Raw genomic sequence first — 21,005 nt, forward strand, 5'->3', positions numbered from 1 at the left:
TGAAATAAAAACAGAAAATGCTGGAATTACCGAGAAGGTCTGGCACCATCTGTGGAGTGAAAAACAGAGTTAATGTGTCAGGTCAAGGACCTTTCTTCAGAACTGTGGGAAGTATGGCAAATATACCCATAGTCTGTCTGCCGCCATTGTGTCTTACCAGTGATGAGAAAGGTGGCGGATGGCATGCCCGCCCAGAGTCCAATGGTGCCACTTAAGTGGCCTATTGAGGGCCTCTTCCCATCTCTGTTGGCAATTTCCCAGTGCTTGGGGATCTCCTGCTGCATCAGGAGACCAGCTGGCACTCTTTGGTTCATGGAGGGGCCGTCCCTCAGCCATGGTTTCCACTGCAGTACTGGCACCGCCTGCGCTCAATGACCATCACTTTGTCAAGGCCTGCCTGACTTACCCCAGTGCCCCCCCAGACCCCACTTACCTCATCCAGCAGATACAGCCCCAGCAGTGACCACCACTAGCAATCGTGCTACTGAGCTGTTAGACCTCTGATTGGGCTGGCAGCTTTTGTGGGGGTGGAGGGTTGGAGCGACTATCTTTAACAAGGATGGCAGCCCTGGCGGCAGCCATAGCCACTTAATTTACTGCCGACAACAAGGTGCAGTCCCAGATTCTGCTGACTGCTGAAGTAGGTTTGCCTCCTGCTTTTATCCCAGGTGGCAGGATTCCTGCTGCCTCCATAAAATCTAGCCCAATGTTACAAAAGTGGATAAGTGGTACTGAGCAATGCACTCCTGAACTTAATTACTGCCTTCTGCTAAATTAACTAGCATCCGCTAGAGTGGTAGTGAGGGCACTACAATTTACAGAAGGAGATCCAAGCTATGGAGAAAAAAAAATACGAGGACTCCAGTTCACGAACACTAAAAAGCTGTACTAGAACTGTACACATAGGGGCCGAGGATCAAACAGCCAGGACCACACTTACAAAAAAATGGGACCACAGGCGGAATTGCATTTTGGCGGCCTTTCTTTTAGTTTATGTAACAGTATAAGCAAAAGTTTTAAAAATAAATCTGTAATCTTAAAAGCTTTTTATAATTTATTTTTATAAAAGTGGGAATGATTCAAAATTCAGTTAAATTCAATTTTGTTCAAATAGTAAACAATATAAGTCAGTAAAATAACATTATAGCTGAGACCGCAAAACATCTAAACATTAAATATTACTAAATGGTAATAAATAAAATACTTTCTTCTCTAAGACTGCAAGACACAGAAGGTGACTTTGTGAGTCTTTGCTGCTGTAATCTCTGATGTTGCTCGTGACAGTTTATATTTTGATCCACATCATTCTTGATCTACAGGATCAAGTTCTGACGTACTACGTGAATTCAAAATTTTTAAACAGTGTACAGAGCTATGGCTTCTTGATTCCAGTGTGTCTGAACCAGACAGGCAAACCATAAAAATTCACCTAGTAACTGGGAATAAAGGTCTACATGTCAGAATTAACAGAAGAAGTGCTAAAGGATCCCCAAAAGGTATGGACTATATTGGAGGACCGGTTCAGAATCAGGTTAAGTTTCCATATACATCAGCTAGTGTTCACGGCATTTGACAACAGTATACAGAATCCATAAACCACTTTGTCAGCAGATGCAGAGAAAAGGGTACGTACTGTGATTTTTCAGATACAGAGCTAGCAGACAGAATTGTTGAGTTGCTGTTAGCATCCACTCCCCATGGCAGAATTCCAGAAAGATCTGCTAGACAAGACCAAATCGTATAGCATCGAAGAACTACTCAAGGATGGATGTAAGTATATGAAGCGATCCTCGCAGGTCGACGGAATTTGCAGATCCTAAGCACAACCCCAACTATTGACGCACTTACTAGAACACCTAAACCGAGCACGACATGTGGAATGTATGGCCTTCTGCATGCACAGCTTTCTAGTGATTCTGCAAGACATGTGACAGAAAAGACCATTGGCAGCAACAGTGCACTAGAATAAAGGCTGATGCAGCTACAAAGAGCTGTGCATTGATCCAAACAGACAGCACCCCATTTGAACAAAACTGTTTTCAACAACTTCCCTTCGGGCTATCTCACATGGACCACATTACACGCACTGTGCCAGGATGCATGTGTATTGCCAATGAAATTGCCGTTGTGGGAAAAACAAAGCAAGAACATGACCATAATATGCACTTACTGATGCATGCAGCACATAAAGAAGGACTAATGTTCAACAGTCTGAAATGTGCCATCAACGTGTAGCAGATCAATTTCTTCAGTTACATTTATTCCAGTGCTGGCATATTTCCAGATTCAAGTAAAATAATTTAATTTCTCGTCTCCATGCATTTCCAATTTTGCTCAAAAACTTCATCACTAAGAAATTGTTGAGAAAGGATGTGCCTTTCCTGATGCATGAAGACCACCAATACCTCTTTGAAGTCCTGAACCACTCATTATCAGAAGCATCGAATTTGCAATTTTACAATCCGAGGGAAACAACTACTCTGGAGCTAGATGCCTCACAGAAAGGCCTGGGAGCATGCATACTACAAAAGGCAAACCGATTGCATTTGCTTCAAAATCTCTGTCCGTATTGCAATCCAAATATTCCAATGTTGAACAGGAAACATTAGCTTTAGTGTTTGGAATCATGCGTTTTTATAACTATCTATTTGGCAAAAGATTTGTGGTAGAGACCGACCACAAGTCACTGGAGATGATTTGGCGAAAACCATTGACTAACGCAGCACCAAGATTGCAACATCTCTTGATAAAGAATTATGGTTATGACTGTGAGATTAGGTACAAGCCAGGTAATTTGATGGTACATCGGGTACACTTAGCAGATTGCCTAGCCCAGCAAAAACAGAAGGTATATCCTTAAATCTATAAGTTGACTTCATTGACATCGAACTTGAAGATGTTCTCCAAATTGAGTTGTTACAAAAAGAAATGGCAAAAGATTCCAGACTAGAGAAATTGTGAAAAACCACCATTGTGGGATGGCCTGATTCAATCAGCATGTCCATGAACACGAGACCATTTTGGCCTCACCTGGATGAGCTACGCATCTCCACGGGAGTCATTTTCAAAGGCAGGCAGGTCATCATACCAGAATATGTGCGACTTGATATTCTTCACCAACTTCATCGCTCACACATGGGCATAGGTCAGATGAGAAGACTCACAAGACTTACAATCTATTTAGCCGGGTATGAACAATGACATTAAAGCTGTTGTCAAGAAGTGAGAAGCAGGTCAAGAGCATATGCCAAGTCAGCTCAAAGCACCAATGATTTCGCATAAAGCTCCAACCCATCCTTGGTCCAAAATTGCATCCAACATCTTTCACATCCGTGGCACTGACTTCATCATCAATGTCGACTACTTTACCAAGCACCACATTATTTGACAATTGCACAATACATCAAGCGCAACTGTTGTGCACACTCTAGGTGCTATTTTCAGTTTATTTGGTATGCTGTGATCATTATGAATAACGATCTGCAATTTATTTGTAAGCCATGTCAGGAATATCGATCACACTCCTCCTTCTCCTCATTACCCTAGATCTAACAGCCTAGCTGAAAGAATGATTCACATGGTGATATCCCTAATTCTCAAGTGTAGAGACCAAGTAAGATCTACATATTGCAATGATACATCTGAGAGCAATGCCTTTAAGTGCAACTATTTCATCATCTGCACAGCTCATGTTTAGTAGATCAGTGCGTATCAATTTATGTACTCTTACCCATTCTACTCTCTCAGAAACTAAAGGGCAACTTTTGAAACAGCAAGAGAAGATGACCAATGTGCACGATAAAAATGCGGGTACAGAATTGCCAGGTTTAGAGCTGGGACAATAAGTTTGAATCCAGGATTCCATAAAAGGTACATGGCAACCAGCCAAGGTGACAAGGATCTGTTCAGAACCAAGGTTCTATGAAGTCATTACACACAAAGGCGCAATGGTGAGGTGTAACTGAGGACAAATCACATCCATTCCAGCTCCTCAACCACTGGGCAGCCCTATTGCATCGGGAACCAGATCCTAAATGCAACTAAGAATAACATCCAAGAATGACAACCCCACAGATTAATGCGAACATTTAAAGAAACCTCCTGACAAGGTTACCATTACAAGATCTGTGTGTAAAAGCAGATTACCTGCAGGCTTTAAAGTCTCATAGACTTATCTGTTCTATACACTTATGTAATGGTAACTAAGCATGAATCTGAATTATTAATAGTTATACTTCTTTGGAAGGGGGAAAAGTATCTTGAAAAAGAAAGCGGGATGTTGTAATATGCTTTTAAGGGATAGCAGCATGCCTTCACTAGAGGGGAAGTATGTCATATGATACAATCTCAGTTCCACTTTGGCCTGTAAACTGAGTGCAGCACACATGGTTTTGCTGCTGATGTCTTCAAGCTTTTTGTCCATGTGTACATGTTCTCATATGCCCAGTCTCAAAAAATGAACCCACAACCTGTTTACCCAATCCCTTATGAGTGATTAATGCCTTTACATCATTATAAAAAATATAAGTGTGTGGCTTGAGGGGTACTTCAGGTGGTGGTGTTCTCATGCGTCTGCTATCCTTATCCTTCCAGATGGCAGAGGTCACAGGATTGGAAGATGCTGTCGAATTGCTGCAGTGCATTTTATAAATATACACACTGCTGCTACTGTGCGCGGTGGTGGAAGGGGTGAATGTTTAAGATGGTAGATAGGGTGCCAATCAAGTGGGCTGCTTCATCCTGAATGGTGTCGAGCTTGAGTGTTGTTGGAGCCTCATTCATTCAGGCAAGTGAAGGGTGTTGCAATACATGTCTGACTTGTGTCTTGTAGATGTCAAAAGGCTTTGGGGGGGTCAGGAGATGAGTTATTCGCTGCAGAATTCCCAGCTTCTGACTTGCTCTTGCAGCCACATTATTTATATATCTAGTCCAGTTCCATTTCTGGTCAATAGTAACCTCCAGGATGTTGATATTGGCTGATTCAGTGATGGTAAAGCCACTGAATATCAAGGGGAGATGGTTAGATTCTCTCTTGTTGGAGATGGTCATTGCCTGGCAGTTGAGTGCCATGAATGTTACTTGCCACTTATTAGTCCAAGCATGAACGTTGTCTATATCTTGTTGCATATGGACTAAGACTGCTTTAGTGTCTGAGGAGTCACGAATGGTACTGAACATTGTGCAAACATTCCCATTTCTGGCTTTGATCAGCTAAGGGGATGTGGTTGGTGGCAATTAGCAGGTTTCCTTGTCCATGGTGGTTGGTGGTAATTAGCAGTTTTCCTTGTCCATGTTTAACCTGATGCCATGTGACTTCATGGGGTCTGGAGTCAATGTTGAGTGATTGCCAGAGCAGCTACCAACTTTATACCACTGTGCGGCCACCTCTGTGCAGGTGGGACAGGACCTACCTGGGGATGGTGATGGTGATGGCTATGTCTGGGACATTGTCTGTAAGGTATGATTCAGTGTGTAACTCTTTTAGAGTTAAAACAATTAAACTAAATTAACAAAATGAAGGACAAATCAAGCACAGCCCCTAATTCAGGTCAGCTATAAAACTAAGGACAAAGTTTAAAGGAAACTTACAAACTTTAAACCAAAATGTGATTAAGGGGGTCAATAAAACACCCCAGTCCCCGCGGTGCCCACCAAGCACGGAAGGCCTCGAGAGTGCCGGCAGACACCGCGTGCTCCCTCTCCAGGGACACTCGGCCGCGAACGTAGCCGCGGAAGAGGGACAAACAATCGGGCGGGACTCCCCCGTCGATCGCCCGCTGCCTGGACCTGTTAATGGCCAACTTGGCCAGTACTATGTCAGGCTGGTGCTTAATTAACCTGTTGGATACTTCTCTCAATTTTGGCACAAGCCCCAGATGTTAGTAAGGAGAACTTTGCAAGGTCAACAGGGCTGGGTGTGCTGTTATCATTTTCAGTGCCTAGGTCAATACTGGGTGGTCCATCCCAGCTCATTCTTTTTTGACTTTAAACTACTGGTTTGATGCAACCGAGTGGCTTGCTGGACTAGGCCATTTTAGAGGGCAATTAAGCTGTAGGTCCGGAGTCACATGTAGGCCAGGCCACATAACGATGGCAGATTTTTTTCTTCTCAGGGCATTAGTGTACTCAAGGCACAATGCAACTGAAACCAATAAAGTGCTCCTGAATGCCATCTAAGTGTCAATGAATCTAGCAGTAAAAGACATCTTTTCATAATGGCACACATCAGGAGTGCAGTCCAAGACCGTACAGCAGTACTTGGCACTCCTCATCTTCTTAAGAATGTCTTCCAGCATTTTCTTCACCAAAAATTCAATTACCTCATGCTGGTTTCTTTTTCTGTGTAGTGATCCGTCACCTCCCTGGAAAGAATGCATTGCAAATGTTCCTTCAATGCTTTGTTGTGAAAAGCCTGTCAGATGAGCTTGGAAAGCCATGCTATTTTTTGAATGATAAAGTGTCACTGTCATCAACCTCTCTAAAATGTGAGCAATATAGGTGGAAGCATAAAATTACAAAGGGATACAGATAGGTTAAATGAATGGGCAAATGGATTTCAATGGAGGGAACTGTGAGGTTGTGCACTTTAGGCCTAAAAAAGATTGAACACAGTACTTTCTAAATGGTGAAAAGCTAGAAATATTGGAGGTCCAAAGAGACTTGAATTTTATGCACACTGTGAGCAGTTCTGGGCACAACTTAGGAGGGCCTTGGAGAGAGTGTAAGGTAGGTTTACGAGAATGATAGTTGTATTCCAAAGGTTAAATTACGAAGAGAGATTACGCAAAATAGGCTTATGTTCTCTGGAATTTAGACAGTTATATGATGATTTGATTGAAGCATTCAAGAAATTAAAGGGGCCTACATACGAATTAGGAGCAGGAGTAGGCCACTCGGCCCCACTCTACCATTCAATAAGGTCATGGCTGATCTGATTGTAACCTCAACCCCACATTCCTGCCTACCCCCAATAACCTTTTGCCCCCTTGTTAAGCAGTAATCTATCTAGCTCTGCCTTAAAAATGTTCAAAGGCTCTGCTTCCACTGCCTTTTTAGGAGGAGTTCCAAAGATCAGTACCCTCTGCGAGAAAAACTTTCTCCTCATTTGTCTTAAATGAGTGACCCCTTATTTTTAAACAGTGACCCCCTAGTTCCAGGTTCTCCCACAAGAAGAAACATCCTCTCCACATCCACCCTGTCAAGACCCCTCAGGGTCTTAAAGGTTTCAATTAAGTTGCCTCTTACTCTTCTAAATTCCAGTGGATACAAGCCTAACCTGTCCAACCTTTCTTCATAAGACAACCCGTTCATTCCTGGTATTAGTCTAGTAAACTTTCTCTGAACTGCTTCTAATGCAGCTACGTCTTTCTTTAAATAAGGAAACCAGTACTATACACAATATTCCAGGTGTGGTCCCACCAGTGCCCTGTACAACTGAAGAATAACCTCCCTACTTTTGTAATCAATTTCCCTTACAATAAACGATAACATTCTATTAGCTTTCCTAATTACTTGCTGTACCTGCATACTATCTTTTGTGATTCATAATAATAAGACCATAATAAAACATAGGAGCAGAAATTAGGCCATTCAGCCCATCAAGCCTGCTCTGCCATTCAATCATGGCTGATAAGTTTCTCAACCCCATTCTCCCACCTTCTCCCTGTAACCTTTGATCCCCTTACCAATCAAGAACCTATCTATCTCGGTCTTAAATACACTCAATGACCTGGCCTCCATAGCCTTCTGTGGCAATGAATTCCATAAATTCACCACTCTCTGGCTAAAGCAGTTTCCCCTCATCTCTGTTCAAAAGGTCTTCCCTTTGCTTTGAGGCTGTGCCCTCGGGTCCTAGTCTCTCCTACTAATGGAAACATCTTCCCCACGTCCACTCTATCTAGGCCTTTCAGTATTCTGTAAGTTTCAATCAGATCCCCCCTCATCCTTCTAAACTCCATCGAGTATAGACCCAGATCCTCATACGTTAAGCCTTTCATTCCTGGGTTCATTCTAGTGATTCATGCACTAGGACACCCAGATCCCTCTGAATCTCAGAGCTCTGCAATCTCTCACCACTTAGATAATAAGCTTTTTTATTCTTCCTGCCAAAATGGACAATTTCACATTTGCCCACATTATACTCCATTTGCCAGGTCTTTGCCCACTCACTTCACCCGTGTCCTTTTGTAGCCTCCTTATGTCCTCTTCACAATTTACATTTCTACCTATATTTGTGTCATCAGCAAATTACTGATAGGGTACATATAGAAAAAACTATTCCTGCTAGTTGTTGCAACCAGGATTAGAGGGAACAGTCTAAAAATTAGAGCCTGAACTTTCAGGAGTGAAATTAGGAATAACTTCTACATAAAAAGGGTAGAAGAAGTTTGAAACTCTCTATGGAAATGACAATTGATGATGTTATAAATACATAGTTCATATTAATGTTTTAGATGTAATTTTTGGTTCTGCGAAGATTAAAATTTAACTGTCAGAAATGAGAAATACAATTAAAGCAGCTTGAAGACTATTACACTCAAAAGGTTGGGGCCATGTTGATTTAAGGGGTTAACAGCTAGAATAGTAAGGTCATAAAACAGCACGTGGGCTTACTTAGCTGGAGAATTAGAGACAAGGTGTCTACACTGCTTGCAAGAAATGCAGCCCAGAGAGTTGTTTTGTTTTGGGTGTTGGAGCTATAATTAATTTAAAAGAATTCAGTGAGCCCTGGAAAGCTATGTCATTCTGGAGATGGGTGAAGCTGAAGAAAGTCCCAGGGTTTCAATTTATTTGTGTGCCTGCTGGGAGATGTTCTGCAGCAGAGGAAAATGCCATACTGAAAAGTTGCTGCCATTAGCAGGCTCCAGGAAGCAGAAGTGTTGCTGTGAGCTGGCTCTTGCAGTTAGGGCTCTACAGAAGTCCTGGAGAGCTGCGGTGGTGCCAGAGGGTCACTGGTTCCATGCAGGAAAGGGTTAGGGCTCAGAAAAAACCTGGGAGCCACTTATAACTTGGTGCAGCTGGGGAGATTGGAGCTAGATGAAATCCAGGGGCAGTGCCAGCCACTAAAACTAGCCAGCTATTAGAGTGGAAATTGTGCTACTAAGTATGGGCTGGAGTGCAGACTCGGAAATCCAGGGGAACAAGTATTGCCAGATAGGTTTGAAATGCTGGGGTGGGGGGGCAGTGTGTGCTGTCACTGAGTCATTCTGAGTTGGAGCAGCTTTTGAGGGACTTCAGAGGCTGGAGGCGTAATTTTCCCAGAATTGGACTAAGTGCAGTAGCGGGTGGGTAAAATGGAGTCCTACCCGCCGATAAGAATGGCAGGTTTTCACGCCATATCTTTCTGAGCCCGCCTCATTATTTATGCAATTCCAGGAAACATGCCGTTTCCATGGCGGGCGGGCTCTCATTCGCCCACTTGCCATCACCCCGCTGTTGCATCATGCCAGCCGCCAACTTTAAAAGGCAGCCGCCAGCAAAGCGCTCATTGCCACCAGCTCACCACTGCTGTCTCGGAGACACGGCCAGCAAAGGCGAAAAGACTGCAGCCCTCCGCTTCAACAACGGGTCCCTAGAGCGACTGCTGGATGCAGTGGAGGCCAACAGGAATGCTCTGCCACACTCTGGTGGCAGGATGGGTCACCAACCCGGCTTGGGAAGCAATGGCAGCTGTGGTTAGCGCGAATGCCCTGCAAAAGAGGACAGCCACCCAGTGGCACAAGAGGATGAATGATCTCCATTCTGTCAGGGTAAGTCTCTCTTTTCATCACTCCCAACTCACACACTCACAAACCCATCACACATCCACAGGGCCCTCTGTCACTGCCAGTGCAAGGGACATTACCATTCATTCTTTCACATACACTGTCACTGTCCTCATCCCATCCATGGGACCACTCACCATCCACACCGGCCAGGCATACTTATCATCTGGCCTGGCAGGAGCCCTGATACAGATGGGGAGAGTATATCTATGCTGGACAAACTGGCTTACATCAGAAGGGAAAGGTCGCAGACTGGTGGAAGGATGCCGGAATTGAAACTTCTCTCAGAATTTGAAAACAGCCATCCAGCTAGCCAGCGATGACCAGGATCGGTCCTGTGCTGACGGTGAGGTCGGCGCTGCTCTACCAACTGAGGATCCAGCAATACAACATCCATCAGATAACTATGCTGTGAGTGATGTGTCCTCATTCATAGGGCACTGCCATGCACTAATTATCTCTCCTTGCTTTCGCAGGCACATCTGCCAAACGACCGACAGAGTCCATAGCCCAGGGCCTCCAATCAAGCTCCGAAGAAACCTCTGAAGAGAAATCTGAAGGCACCCTTCCTGAAGTCCCATCACAGTGCTCACCCACACCCTCCACTAGCACAGAGACACACACCTCAGTGGGACCTAGCTTTAGAGTAGCCTCAGGTTCACAATCTGGTGAGCACATGGCACTTTCTGATCCACAGCAGGTGGAGGCAGGGACTTCCCAGGCCCCCGGCTCCCGAAGGATTGCTGGAGGCCAGAACGTTGCTGAGTCCAAGTCACATGACGAGCCTCTGGCCTCGGTCATGTCACAGTTGCTGGGGCTGCAAAGGCAAGCAATGGAACATCAGGAAAGGATGGCCACTGCACTTTTCAGATTGCAAGGCACGATAGAAGAGTTTGTCCATCTTCAAGCTGAGGTGATTGCATTGCAATGCCGGCGTTTCAAGGTCAACACTGGCAGGATGGCAGCCGCCATGGAGACCTTGGTCCAGCACGTCACTCCTGCACTGCTACGCGGGCTTAACTCCATCGCTGATGTCATAGTTGGCCTCCAACAGTGTGTATGCGAGAGGAGTGCTGGGCAGCTCAATCTCATTCCACCAACCCCTTCCGCTCAGGGAGTCAGCTAGGGGCTCTTGAACACCCATAGGGAGGGGAATCAGCAGGTCCATGCTCCGGGGCCATCCACCCAGGTGACTCTGGGAATGACTGGCCCATCCGAATCCTATCTTCCAAGACCTTCGCAGATCCAGCTTCACAGGCCAAGGAGGATGCCATTGCCACACAGCAGGATCACGAAAGCAGGCCGGGGTCCTCCAAGTCTTAGCTCTCCAGAGGACACCCGCCAAAGTCATCACAGACAGGGCGTCACAGTCAGCAGGCTGTCTCCACCTCCGCTGCGGATGTCCCGGGAGCCCCAAGATGTAGGCAGCAGGGTTAGGAACATTATGGAGAATTAGTTGCACAGACTGGGCATGGGTGTTAATCACTTGTACATAATGTTCACTATTGTCAATAAACTCCCAAGAATGTCTCCCTGCCTATGGCTCATTGTTCTGATGAGCAGTGTTATTGTCACTCAGATGTGAAACCTTTCTGCACAAGATAAAAGGCAGGTGTCTCAGTCCAGGGCCTCTTCCCTGTGCAGCCTTCAGACCACAATGACGGTCCAGCTTCACACTCCCTGGAAACATTATTGATGCCTGCACCTCGGCAGTGCTGGCCATTGCTGCCAAAATATAATGGGCAGGCGCCACAGAGTTCTCTTATACTCTCTATGCTCTCACTTTTAAGGTGGGCTGGCTCCCATCACACCATTATCTGTGACTAGAGATGCTGTGCACCAGCTCCTAAAGCGATGAAGGCAGACAAAGCATCAGGTGCGTCTAAAGTTTCATGGCACGGGTCTCTGAGATGATGTTGATCATGGAGCGCAAGTGAGCTGCCCTTGGCCAGACAGGAGTCAGATGTTCTCAGAGGCTATGTGAAGATCTATGGAGTGTCCTCACTGCATGTTGTCAACATTCTCCTGCGATCAAGTGACAATTAGGGCATCACCATGACAGGAGCATTCTCACAGAGGATATTGACGCTGAGGTAAGCCAGACTGGAATCAAACGTTCACAACTGTGATGTGAGGATCAATGGAGATACCTCACCGCATGTCATCATCATCCTCCATAAATCTGGCAGCTATGAGGAGCTCTTGTGTACGCCTGCCTTGTCTCGCCAGTGTGGGAGCCTCATCCCCATAGTCAGTACCACTGAGGGCCCCTCACCCTCATCCCTGTTGGTGTCCTCATTGGAGGAGACATGTAGGTCCTCCATCTCCTCCTCTGCCAGCTCTTCTCCCCGTTGCAGCATCAGGTTGTAAAGGGCGCAGCAGATGAAGATGATGCGTGACACCCACTGTAGACTGTATTGCAGGGCTCCACCAGGCCGGTCCAGGCACCGGATGCGCATCGTAAGTATCCTGATGGTCTGCTCCACCAAGTTGCGAGCTGCTGCATGAGCCTCATTTTCGTGTCGCTCTGCTGCAGTCTGAGGCCGCAGCATGGGTGTCATCAGCCATGGCCCCAAGGAGCCAACCCTGCAGCCTCTGTGGACACTGGATGACAGCAGGGATCTGTGAGCGACCCAGGGTGTAAGCGTCATGCACACTCCCTGGAAACCGTGTGCAAACCTGCAGGATGCGTTTCTGGCGGTCGCATACCAGCTGCATGTTCAGTGATTAGAAGCCCTTGCGGTTGATGAAGTTCACTGAGTGTAGCAATGGAGACCTGAGTGCCATATGAGTGCAGTCAGTGGGAATCCTGAGATCAGGGCGAATCCAATGACCTTTGCATTCTGGCTGTCCTGATCCCGGGCAAAATGCACAAAGTTGTGTGCCATGGAGAAGATGGCATCCTGACCTCATGGATGCATTTGTGGGTGGCAGATTTTGAAATCCCAGGGAGGTCACCTGTGGAGCCCTGAAGAAGCCACTGGCATAGAAATTGAGTGTCTCGGTCATTTTCACAGCCACTAGCAGACAGTCCCCTCCATGTCCCCTATGGTCTCTGTAGGCTATCAGGCATACAGCTAGATCACCAGAATCCATGATCCTAATGTGGTTCTCCAGCAGTATGAAAGAGAGAGAGGCATGGTTAGCATGGCTGTACTTAGGACCTTTCCTTGCACTGTCTGACCGCCCTTTAATGTTTCTCAGAGAGTGTTGGTCACTCCTCAGATGGTCAGAGATGTGTGTGCTGCATGGCTGCCTTATCAACCTGCTACATGGGGGACAAAAAGTTCCAAGCCAGGATGCTGAGATTGCAAGGGGCTGTGAGCGCATCCAGTAGTGACTGCTACATGACCAGCGTTGGAGAGGAGATTGTAAAATGTGTGCTGTCTAACTGTTCTGCGGTCCAATAAAGTGGTGGCGGACTTGAAGTGTGTGTCGGGTGGGGGGTTAGGGCATAGAGTGCTTGGTGGCCCTTTAGTGCCTCCGCATTGCTTGCATGGGCAGGCAGGCTAGGAGCCTGACCCCAATTGTATCACCGTGGCTGTGCCTGATCTGTCTTACTTACAGAGGCATGGTCAGTTTATACAGGCGTCCCTAATGCGTGGCCACTTCCCTCGCTTACCCTGGCCCCCACCTCGATTGCCTGTGCGCAGGATGCAGCGTCAGGGCGGCACTTGACCCCATCTCAACAGTTGCCTCCATGGCTGGCCAGCACTTGTCTTCCCCCTGAAGCCTTTAAACTACAGGCGAGCTGTGGAGAACGCTGCTGCTCACTCACCTCAGTTCCTCCAAAGTGAAGGCCGCCAAGTGCATGCCGCTCCCGCTGGATGGACGATCTGGCGAGGTTCCAAGAGCCTGGTGGGATGGCCTTTTAATTATATGCTAATGTATTACAATTAGCTCCTTGCTAACTGATGGCGGGAAATGTGGCCTGGTGTTGGTGGGCTGAGCGGACAATCGCGAACTGCCTTCACGCCATGTGAAGTAGGTCAGGCCATATTTTCTGTGCATGCCACCTATCATGCCTGCCACCGGCGGGCTTGGAAAATTCCGCCCTTGATTTTCGAAAGTGAAACGTTTGGAGTTCCTCATGAGGGAGTTTCAACAAGATTGGTTGATTGTGTTTACTAACATCTGAGTGGGGTGCTGAAAAATCGTGGGATCTACCTTGGTCGCATTTGTTATTTGTTGTGCAGTGTGGTGTGCTTGACCATTTTGCCTGGTAACACGCATATACCTATATTAACCCTGAATGTTAGAGTATAAGATAGATATTGTAAGTTGTTTTATCTTTTTGCCCTTACATAGTAAAGTTTATTTTTGTTTAAAATCCATAGAATTGTGTGGCTTTATTCTCTTAGCAAATATCTTGAACCTCAAATTCTCTCATCCCATCCACGGGGGCTTTTGTGGTGGGCGGGAGTGGAGAATCCAGCAGGAAGCAAAAAATCGGAAACCTGCCATCGTAAAAGCAGGTCACAATTCTCCCAATCGTGTTTTCATGGCAGGTCAGTTATCCCGCTGACTAATTGTGTGAACACTATTTGCATTATGCTCATTAAAACAGCCGCTCTCCGGAATCTTGCCACGCCTTCCAATCTTCCATCACACCAGCGGGAAATTATACCAGCATCAAGCCCGTTTAAAAAGGGGTGGCATGTACAAGTCGGACCTCAGTTCGTTGGTAACTTCGAGGTGAATGGAACATATCTGCCATAGCGCTGCGCAGGTCTTGCTGCGATGAACACTACTCTGCTGGGGCTGTTGGGTTGGGCTGCTCTTTCTCTTTGCTATCATTGTCCTGAGGAACACCACTGTGCTGTGGTACTCATGCAAGCTTCCACTTTCAGAGACTAGCACTTCATCTGGGGGTGGGCTGTGAGGATATTTGTCAGGCTGACAAACACGAGGGGGCAAAGGGGAGGTAAGACTGTGGAATGGCAGTCAGGTGGAAGGGCGAACACGAGGGGGGAAAACAGGGAGGGAAGGCTGTAGAATGGCAGTCAGGGGGAAGGGCAAACATGAGGGGGGCCTTTCTGGGGTCACCCCTAACCTTTTGCTGAAGTGAGCAGGAGCCTGCTTAGAAAGAATGGAGGATGACCTCCTTGCGATGAAAGCCACTTAAAGCCAATGGCTTCATTAGCACTGTTAAAGGACTACTCAGAACTCGATAGTTTTATGGCACCATTACCGAGACTAGTATTCAATTCCAGATTTTATTAATGAATTTACTTGCACCAGCTGGTTTCCAGCTACCAACATGGGACTTGAGCCCGTGTCCACAGAGCATTAGCTTGGGCCTTTGGATTACTAATCCTGAGGCCTTACTAACACGACATCGCCTCTGCCACAATACTCGCCCAGACCATGGTACTATGCATGGTTGCCCATGTTGTCTACCCATAAGGCAGGCCATTCAGACCACTGTACTTGCATCATCTATTTGAAAGCGATATCTAATTGGTCTCACCCACCCATTCTTGCCCCAGAGCCTTGCATTGTTTTTCATTTTTAAATATATATCTAATTATGTCCAAATGCAGCAAGATCTGGAAAGTAGCCAGGCTTGGGCTGACAAGTGGCAAGTAACATGCGCGCCACACAAGTGGCAGGCAATGACCATCTCCAACAAGAGAGAATCAACCATCGCCCCTTGATGTTCAAAGGCATTATCAACAGTGAATCCCCCACTATCAACATCCTGGGGTTTACCATTGACCAGAAACTAAACTGGACTAGCCATCTAAATACCGTGGCTACAAGAGCAGGTCAGAGGCTAGGAATCATGCGATGTATGACCCACCTCTTGACTCCCCAAAGCTTGCCCACTATCTACATGACACAAATCAGGAGTGTGATGGAATACTTTACCCTTGCCTGGACGGGTGCGGCTCCCATAACACTCAAGAAGCCTGACATTGTACAGGACAAAGCAGCCCGCTTGATTGGCACCACATCCACAAATATTCACTCCCTCAACCACTGATGCACAGTAGCATCAGTGTGTACCATGTACAAGGTGCACTGCAGGAATTCACCAAGGCTCCTTTGACAGCACCTTCCAAACCCACAAACACAACTGTCTACAAGGACAAGGGCAGCAGATAGATGGGAACACCACCACCTGGAAGTTCCCCTCAAAGCCACTCACCATCCTGACTTGGAATTATATCGCCGTTCCTTCACTGGAACTCCCTTCCTAACAGCACTGTAGGTGTACCTACACAACATGGGATGCAATGGTTCAAGAAGTCAGCTTACCACCACCTTCTCAAGGGCAACTAAGGATGGACAATAAATGCTGGCCTAGCCAGTGAAGCCCACATCCCGTGAATGAATAAAAAAAAAAATCTTTTTGAAAGCTACAATTAAATCTACTTCCACTCGCCTGTTCCCAAACTGCACCATCTCTGTCAGTTCCCAAGCTGAATTGCCTGCTTCTGTCAGCAAATGCACACAGAAAAATTAAACAAAAGAACCTCCTAACTAAAGCTGCACGCTGAATTACTATGTCCGTGGCAACATGACAAACAGGCCTTTTTCATATGTAGAAATGACAATTAACTACCTCTTAATCTCAAAGTTTTCCTTGATTCAGGAAGATTATATGAATAATTTTTATCGCTAATTCAGTTTTATGACCCTCATTCCCAGAATTGCTGGATTTGATTGTTACAATCCCAGCTGCTGTTAATATTGGATAAATCAGATCCTAGACTGAAACCTGGTTAGATAGATCCTAACTTTTCTTTAGAAACTGTGGAGGAAAGCTACTGAACAAATTCACAGGAGTCTGCTGATGAAATTTTAATACACAGAATAAAATGTTTATTAAAACAAGAAAAGTTAACTATATTACACCAAGCAAAAAGATTGGAAATATCTCAACATAATCACAAGAAGGCAATTCAAATTCCCAATATTCCTAAACTCTAGCAATATCTTTACAGACACACAAACCAGTGAAGTTACCACTAGCTTGACACAAAGGCTTCCCACTTGGGTCCAGCACAATTGCAAATAGTTTTCCTCTGGTGAATTGCTGAGCATTCACTTAATGCTTCTCATCCAATTCGTATCTCTCCCCGAGACACCCAAAAACCCTACTCTAAACTCACTGTTTCTTCAACTGCAGAGCAAACAAATGAGTTCCCTAAACTCAGTCTTCCAGTAGCACCACTGCTAAACTGATCACTTTACTGAGTCCCATAATTGATTATTCAGTTGACTACTGTCCCACTAGCCTTGCAGGTTTTCTTCTCAGAGCTTCAGACTTTCTCTGACACACACTGAACTCTCTCTCTCTTTCTCTACTCCTGCCTTTTTCTGTCTCTGTGGCACTAGGTCACTGTCACTAGACAACAGTAAAGCTTTTTCTACTTTCTTTTGTTTTATTTCCCGAACCACTGAACTTCCAACCCCTTTTAACCCATCTCTTTCACTTCAAGGGTTTGTAAAACCTCATTAAAAATGTATATATACAAACAAACCCAAAGGACCTGAAACCTTTCAGTGACAAGTCTATCCAGAGACTCAGGCACCAAAGTTCATGAACAAAATCTAAATGAAACTGAAACCATTTTTACCTTTCTTAATATACATATATATATAAATTCAACTTAAACTTATGCATTGTTCATAGCATCATGGAGATAATGACACCAAGAGGACCAGAAATCAGTCATTCATTATTCAAGTGATAACAGCTCTCCTTCTAACCTCGTAAGATAAACATGGGGTAGCTTTTAACTGTAATTAATTCCCAGCTTGTTTGAATTGCATTCACTTCAGGATTATTACTAGTTTCTCAATCAGGTTTTTCCATTTATCTTATATTTAACACTTTAACCTCCTAAAACTAAAAGTTACATTCTAAATGTATGAATAGTGAACTAGTTATTCAAAACAGTGCATCTCCCATTAATACAATACATCAAGTATGTTAATGTAGTGCGTGGTGCATACTGGTCAGTCTACTTGTCACCTCTTACCTCTGGTTAGTAGTTAAACTATTGTGAAAAGAGAGCCAAGTGCACAAGCCTCTCCTTTATCCATGCTAATATGTTACCTCCTACACTATGTGCTCTTGTCTTGTGAGGTAACCTTTGATGTGGCACTTCATCAAATGACCTTTGGAAATTCAAGTACACCACATCTACTGATTCCTCTTTATCCACATTGAATGTTACTTTGTTAAAAACTCTAAAAGATTAGTCAAACACTATTTACCTTTCACAAAGCCACGCTGGCTCTGCCTGATCACACTGTGAATTTTTAAGTATCCTGCTATAACCTTAATAATGGATTCTAGCATTTTCCCTGCGATAGATACTAGGCTAGCTCGCCTATAATTTCCTGCTTTCTGCCTCCCTCCTTTCTTGAATAAAGGTGCTATATCAGCTATATTCCAATCCACTGGAACCCTTCCAGAATCTAAGGAATTTTGGAAGATTGTAACCAGTCCATCTACTATCTGTGCTGCCACTTCCTTTAAGACCCTGTGAGGCAGGCCATCCTATCCTGGGGACTAGTCAACCTGTAAAACTAGTAGTTTTCCTAACACTTTTTCCCTGATGATGATGATGATTGTTTTAAGTTCATCCCTCCCTATCACCTCCTGAGCATCAATTATCTTCAGAAATTTTCTAAATCTTCTACCGTGAAGACAGGCACAAAATACCAGTTCAACGCTTCCACCATTTCTTTGTTTTCCATTATCAATTCCCCAGACACACGTTCTAAAGGAGTAACACTAGCTTTAGTTACTCTTTTCCTTTCAAATACTTGTAGAAACTCTTACTATCTGTTTTTATATTACTAGCTAGCTTTCTCTCATGCTCTGCTTTCTGCTCTTTACTATCTTTTTAGTCATTCTTTGCTGGTTCTTAAAGTCTGTGCAATTCTCTGACCTACATTAATCTTTGCAGATTTGTACAGTGTTTCTTTCAATTTAATACTATCCTTGGCTTCCTTTTTTAGCCACGGATGATGCATCCTTCTCAAAGAGCCTTTCTTTCTCACTGGGATAAATCTTTGCTGAGAGTTATCAAATATCTCCTTAAAGGCCAGTCACTGCAACTCTACTATCATACCTTTTAACCAAGTTTCCCAGTTCACCTTGGCCAGCTCTGACTTCATATCCTCATAGCTACCTTTATTTATGTTTAAAACACTAGTCATGGGCCTACATTTCTCGCTTTCAAACTGAAACAGAATTCTATCATGTTGTGAATGCTGTCCTGTAGAGGCTCCTTTACCATGAACCTTGACCACAACTGACAATGAGTGCCTGCATGGTCCACTTGGCAGGTGGTCGTCTTCCAGGAGACTGCAAATATCAATGGCCACATGATGTAAAACGTAGCTTCCTGAGGCACTGGTGTTCAGTCTTGTTCAGGAAGTTTATCCTCTGCCTGAGTACTAGGTGGATGTATCGCCTCCTGTAAGGTGGAGTTTCCTGTTAATGCCCTCTGTACTCAGGAGCAGCAGGTACAGGATAAGACTGCTGCTGCTGTTCCTCTTGTTCCTCATCTGAGGTCTAAGCTGAGGTTGCATAAGCAGCTCCCATGCTGATCTGAAGGTTGGCAGCTGGGAAGTGTAGGCTAAATGCATGGCAGTAGAAATTACCTCAAAGCACTGGAAATCACCTCTAAAGCTGTGAAAACTCACTGTCGGAGCAAGTCCTGTAAATAAAATACTTTCACATAAGCAAGGAAGCAGTTGTCAGATCTCAGTATTGAAAGCTTTTCTTGCATATCAATTGCACAGCTCTGTTCAATCCCGTTATCCTCTCGTCACATTGGCAATCATTTTCCAAAATTTTATAGATTCTGGAATGGTTCCTGAAGATAGGAAGGTAGCAAATGTCTTCCCACTATTTTGGTAAGAGATTAAGAAGGGATAGACAGAGAAAACAGGGAACTACAGACTTGTTAGCCTTACATCAGTAGGAGGGAAAATACTAGAATCTATCATAAAAGATGTGATAAATGGACACTTGAATAATCATGATCTGATTGGGCATAGTCAGCATGGATTGGCCATACCAGTCCATATTCTATCGAGAGTTGTCCACATGCTCTGGGGGAGATATAATCCTGGTTGTTGAGATGTTGGGTCTGAGACAATGTATTTATTTGGGTGGGGGTTTTTTGACCAAGCTTTCCTCCAGATTTCATCAGTGTTATGGAGTTGGAGATGTTTGATGCACGTCCAGAGGAGGTTCAAAGAGCCATGTGGTGAATTAGGGGGTCTTGAAGGTCTCTAAAGATGGGGAGGTCCAAGCTGCTGCTAATAAGAGTTATTTCTTTGCACGTTGCTGCACCCCGTCAAATGGAGGGAAGGGCGATATTTGAGAGAACTGGTAACCACTGAACTGGAGATTATGCTCTTTACTGAGTGCAGTTGTGTGTCGATAAGTTTTGTATGACGACTTGAGGCCCACGCGGGTGCACAGTAGTTAACTGTTGAGAAGACCAGAGCTGTGGCAGAAGTACGAAGGACGGTGGTTTTTGCACCCCAACTTATGCTGGTGAACTTACAGATGATATTCATATGTGTCTTGGTCTTTTTGGCAGTGTTTCAGAGGTGGTGATGTTAGGTTAGGGAGCGATCAATGGTCACTCCAAGATAGGTGGGAGCCAGGTCATGCCACACTTTTTCTCCATAGAAGGCGATATTTAGTGTGTTGTGCACCTTGTAATTTTCAAAGTGGAATGCAGAGATGATGGTCTTAGCTGGGTTTGGTTGCAGTCGCCACTTGTAGAAATATTCAGCTATTTTTGACACGTCAGCGTTTACGTGGCCTCCTATCCTGGAAAGGTTTTGTTGAATTGTCAAGGCAATATCATCAATGTAAATACATTTTTGTGATGATGTGGTAGGTATGTAACTTATGGAAATGATTAAAAAGTGTCAGTGCCAGGACCATGCCCTGTGGGAGACCATTGTATTGTTTTCTTGGAATGCTGACCTTGTCTTGTAGTCAGACCTTCATCCTTCTGTTGCTCGGAAATGTCCACAGCAGCCACAGTAGCTTGGCCCATGGCAGCAGCAGAGAGTGTTTGAGCATCAGTCCATGGTTCCACACAAAGGCTGAGGAAATATCTTTGTAAGCAGCTCCAGTCTTCAGCTTGCAATGAAAACCTGCCTCAATTTCGTGGTGCTAGAAAGGACTCGTTCAAAGCAACAGTGGAACTTCAAGCCAACCTGCTCTTGGAGGAGGGATGAGTTGGGAAAAGG

At 45.0% G+C, this 21,005-nt stretch overlaps 1 protein-coding gene across 6 annotated transcripts in view; it reads right to left on the minus strand.

Moving 5' to 3' along the window:
* The window catches only part of LOC121284253 (coiled-coil domain-containing protein 138-like), a 105,449-nt gene that overhangs the window by 2,288 nt on the left and 82,156 nt on the right, over window positions 1-21,005 (minus strand). The window lies entirely within an intron of this gene.

Source organism: Carcharodon carcharias, chromosome 11 (assembly GCF_017639515.1).
Source record: "Carcharodon carcharias isolate sCarCar2 chromosome 11, sCarCar2.pri, whole genome shotgun sequence".
NCBI lineage: Eukaryota > Metazoa > Chordata > Chondrichthyes > Lamniformes > Lamnidae > Carcharodon > Carcharodon carcharias.